This window comes from Sitophilus oryzae, unplaced genomic scaffold (assembly GCF_002938485.1).
Source record: "Sitophilus oryzae breed Bouriz unplaced genomic scaffold, Soryzae_2.0 scaffold_1316_pilon_pilon, whole genome shotgun sequence".
NCBI lineage: Eukaryota > Metazoa > Arthropoda > Insecta > Coleoptera > Curculionidae > Sitophilus > Sitophilus oryzae.
The window spans coordinates 1-5,404 of NW_022145967.1; the positions used below are offsets into that span (position 1 = coordinate 1).

At 26.8% G+C, this 5,404-nt stretch overlaps 1 long non-coding RNA gene across 3 annotated transcripts; it reads left to right on the plus strand.

Annotated features, from left to right (window-relative positions):
• Positions 1–5,206, plus strand: LOC115875003. 3 transcript variants are annotated; one of them, XR_004048954.1, is made up of 9 exons: positions 1–70; positions 131–256; positions 564–726; positions 1,095–1,360; positions 1,678–1,894; positions 1,951–2,071; positions 2,152–2,292; positions 4,033–4,193; positions 4,855–5,206. It is a non-coding gene; the product is annotated as an uncharacterized LOC115875003 (long non-coding RNA). The 3 variants fall into 3 exon arrangements; XR_004048955.1 differs by having other exon boundaries at positions 1,134–1,360; XR_004048953.1 differs by having other exon boundaries at positions 1,192–1,360.
• The last annotated feature ends 198 nt before the right edge of the window (positions 5,207–5,404 follow it).

The following is a 5,404-nucleotide window of genomic DNA, read 5'->3' on the forward strand; positions in this document are numbered from 1 at the left end:
GTTGTATTAGCAATATTATGTGTGTTTAAGTGATCACTAATATCCTATATATTGCGCGAATTACCCAGAGGTATCTATTAACCACAATAATTAGTGAATTTCAACGCAATTAGTTAATTTTTATTTGAAGACCAACATGGGAACAAGGCCTATATTTCGCTCAAGAAAAATGTTGTATTGATAGATCTATGGAGGAAATAACAAAGATGAGTCCAGAATTTAGCCAAAATGCATAATTTTCCAAAAATACTGAAAAGTAAGTACATATAAACATATGTTTAGTATTGCAATAAAACTGATAAAATTTTCTTCTCCCGGTGATGGGAGAAGCCATGACAAAAAAGTCAAAGATAATTCTACTACGAAAATACAATATTCTTTGCCTGAGGCTAGCCAGCTTAGCTTGTTTAAAAATGCTATATTAAAAACACATTTGTGAATTTTATTTGTAGATGGACATTTGCTGTTTATAAACTTTCGAGTCAGATATTAACTTTCTTTGAGGATCAGCTATATTTTAATAATTGAGGAGTAAGAAAATTAATAATGTTTTGTATTTGTAGACCAAAAATATGACAAGAATCTTTGAAAATATAACACAATGCCTTTTGTAATTATGTTGTTTTGTGATGATAGTAAAATTTGGTTGATATAAAACTGAAACATAACTATTCCTGCTCTATGAATGACTCTGTGATAACGTTACCCAGGATTTAACTAATTCAGGTGAGCAGTTAAGCCCTAGGCTCTAGTATATATTTTTTCAAGTTATTTAAAATACAGGGTTGTAAATTAGCTTCATATCTTTCTTCATATCTTCTTCTTTTTCAAGTGTTATATAGTTTCACTTCCATGTTTTTATAAAATATGCAGGGAATATTACACTAAATTTTAAAATAATATTTTATATGTCAAATAATACCAATGTTTTTTAAAATATGGCCATTTTTAAAGATTAACTTTTCTATACATTTAAAAATCACAAAATTGTAAATTCACATTTTCTTTTTAATTCAACGTATGTATAAAACTGTCCTCACATTTGATTTATACAAAGGTACTTTAATTTCAAAATATTTATTGATATTTTGCAGCTCCATCAGCACAATAAATCATGTTATGTAATTTTGTAGAGAAAAAATACAGTATTTTATTTTCTAATGGGACTAATAACAAAATTGAACATTGCAGCATAATCAGGTTTCGCTAGACAAGAGAAATATATGACCATGAAAGTGTATAGAAGATAGGCCTGAAAATAATAATATTCACTGTTAAAATAAAATAAAAGTGATTCAAGTTATAAAAGAACTAACCAGTGTAGAAAATTCACTTTCAAAAAGAAAACATAAAAATGGTTGTAAGTAAAGAAGCTTATATTCTATTATTTCTTTATATAAACTATTTTGTTTTATTTATAACATCCTAGTTTAAATAAAATATTTCCTATTACTACTTTGGTAAATAATTTTAAGTAATCGGGTCTAATCAATTTTAAAATAGTTAGAAAATAAATTTGTTATATTCGAACATATATTTTTTTATATTTTATATTTAATTTAATAGGTAATTGTTTATATTAACTTTTACACATGTATTTATAATCTCTTAGTTATAAGTATTTATAAAAAGATCGTGTTGCAGATAGAGGTGATAAGCAATATGTAAAATTTGTAGGTACAGTTAAAGTGGAATGAACTGATATTTTTATAGAAACAGAACAAAACTACTAAAGGGAAACGAGGTGAAGAGCTGTATGACAGATGAATCCGTCACTTGTCTTGTGGAAAACATGCTTTTCTTATGGTTAAGAAGTGGTATATCATCTTCATGTTCTTTCATAATTGAAGCACCATCATTGTGTATCATGTAGAAAAACTGCCGACATTCATAGGTAATCCCAAAGCGTAATATAAAATAATTTACATCCTATATTCCCTATATTTGTAGGAAATGTCAGTCACAAAATCTGAAATATAGGGTAAAGGAGCCTCACTGCAACTTCTGATAAGACTATCAGAGAGGATAATATACAATCAGAGAGGGTAAAACATAAAGAACGGACTATCTGGTAAACTATTTTTTTTTGTCTTCCAATATTGGTTTTCACATATTGGAAAAAATTCATTTATTAATTTACCTTTGTTTTAGTGATTTCAAGATAGTGAAAATTCACACAAGAATATCTATATACTTATTTACCTTATGAGTCTATACCCAACAGAAAAATAAAAGTGCTAGTAGATAGTGGGATAAATTTAAAGGATAATATAATATTAACTCAAAAATTAGGTAAGGAACTAACAGCGCTTTCAGATTAATACCATCGAAGGTGTAATCTTGCTATACAGGGTTATTCACCTCATTCGACACGGAGTATTGTAGCCAAAGATTTTGAATTTTTCCAAATTATAAAAGATTTGGGTTTGTTTAAGGACTATTAGAGCTACAATTTAAACGTACTTTTGTAAGATACAGATTGTTCCGAATAAATAAAAAATACCAATGTTGTATTTTTTTAAATGGAACACTCTCTATATTATGAAATTTTTAGTTTCTCCAATTAAAATAAAGATAACTTTGATTAAGGTTTATCTCACCTAAAAATGCAGTAACAATTTTAATGCTTTATTTCTCTAGGGGTATTTAAGTTTTTAAAACCAAATATTGTACTGAAGTTTTTCTGTTTTCTAAATTTTGTGTTGCAATAATAAAAATAATACTATCTTATACAGAGTGTCTAAAAATTTTATTTTATATTAAAATTTATTTTAAATAATTACTAGCTTTAAACGGCAATAACTTGTTTAATTTAAATGGAACACCCTGTATATTTTACGTGAATCAGATGCACAATTTAATTGTATTATATAACGTTTTACCTATATCTTCAAATTCTCATAGAAAATGCATTTTCTTATAATATTGACATTTTAGACTGTACCGATGCTAAAAACGATAATATTGCTAGCCCATTTGTTTACAAAGAGATAACTATTTAAATCTTTGCAAAAGAGTGTACCATTAATTAAATATACCACCATTATTTCCGCCCAAATATTAATTAATCACATTTAATTGTGTTAGTTAATAAATTATTATAAATAAATGTAGATTTGAATCAGAAATCAATATATTAAAAAGTTATGAATATGAACGTCTCTGTTATTATAAATAAGCATTTATCAAAAAATGACATAAAATTTAGGTGTTACTTTTACCACATTGTCTAATACACATACAAAATTCAGTTTTTTTTAGTACTGGAGCAATTATTAATCAACGCAAATAGTCAATTAATGTATGTAGTTCGAATACTGAGATCATATTAATTAGTCCTCTTTTACATCTACTTAACTAGTGTTTGATATTTTTATTTATTTGGGACACTGTAGTACTTGTTGCAAATAATTATAAATAGTCCTACAACAAATCCAAAACTTACAATTTGTAAAAATCTAATCGTTTGGCTACAGTACATTACTCCGTGTCTAATGAGCTGAATAACCGTGAATTAATTAAACCAACATTTATAAGAACGAACAATAAATTTTATAGAATTAATCTCAAATACTAAAATACCAAATAAATCTATTATATTTAGTATTGTAGAAAATGCTGATGTTCATACAACCATCTGTTCCAACGCACTATGATTCTCTGAAATAATGCTACAATCCAAAATTCGATATTTTTCATTGGACTTAGATTGGATGTAGGACGTAGATTATAATATTTTTTCAAGAAGTACTAATAGAAGTATTTAAGTATAAAAATATCCTTGGTGTAGCATATAAAATATCGGTATTCTTAATAGATGGTTATTTTCTTTTAATATGATATTTAGTCAACATTAACAACTATCAAACTAAAAATTTCAAATTTTCAATGTTTATGTTTGTTTATATATTAAACCAACAGGAATAAATTTTTAATTTGTCATGAAAACAGCTCACATTACAGAACACATTACAGATCAAAACATATCACAATTACATAAAAAAATGACATAACCAGTATTATATTTTCTAGGTGAACTATGTTCTAAAACAAATTGCAGCACCATCAGGGTTAACATAAACATATGTCATCAAACAAATATACACTCTTCAGTTTTTAGAGCAACATGACCAAGAAGCAATTGTAGGATAGTATTGAAAAGGAATATGCACTCCTAAGGAAAATGACATGGGGTAATATATCCCAGTAATTTCAATAAACAACAAATTAATATGCTGAAATAAAACATCTATTAGTTTCAAGTTTCATTGTCTTTATTTAATGTTGATTTTTTGTACAAAATTTCAACATTAAATATAATATTAATTAAAGAAGATATTTTATTTCATAATATGTCTTTGTCTTCCACTTTCAAATAAAAAAATGTATTCCTCATATGGTCTTATACGAGAATTCATATATGGCATACTGCAATTAATTATGTGTAATTTTTATTAGTACAGTCTGACATTCTTCTAGCTCTTCTAGCATATACATACATAAAGAAGAAATACATATTTTGTAACCCTTTTAATTTTCAATTTTTTTAAGACTTTAAGGAATATATTTTATTTTACTATAATTAGGTATGCACCTAATAAACACCTTAAAAACCTAAACATGGAAACCTTAGAAAGAATGTTCTTTTTAATTTTTAAGGTGTCCGATCGATTTTAAGGGTAATCCAATCGGAAATTGAAAGAAAGTACGGTAAATCTGATCATAAAAACTAAATAATTTTGTGAAACAGTTTAATCGCATAATACCCCAGACACCATAAAAACTAAAACATGCCAAATCCGGATGTATGGAAACCCTAATTCATTCACATCTAATAATACTTTTTTTTTCAAGGATGGACACAGGATAAAAATTTGTCAATGTATTGAAAAGTTTTCTTTGGAAGGAGTTTCGGATGCGGCCACGTTGTTTCGCCGTGCTGAATGTTTGTGTTTCCACGTGGACCCTAACGTGCGTTAAGCATATGGCACGTAAAGCTTTTTCCCTGATGTCATGGTTTTTTCATATGAAAAAAGGCGGATATTCCATTTTTTACTGTTTTTTTACTGCAACATTTGTATCTCAAATGTTTGTTTTATTTCCTTGTACCATTTATTTATTATTATGTTTATTTAAAATTATCATTTTATTGTAACATATTTGAAAATATTATTTTTTTATCTCTTAATAAATAATTTAATTCTTATATTAGTCTTTTATTTGGTAATTATAATATATATATAAAAATATTTAAATTCAAATAAAGGCGCGCTTTTTGAATCGCTTAGCGCCGATCGCAGCGCCAACTATCTCCAGATTCAACGGATCCGTCATTGGATTTTTATATATAGCTATTAGAGAACCAGTTATACACATTGACTTGGGCATCTCGTAGTTATCTCTG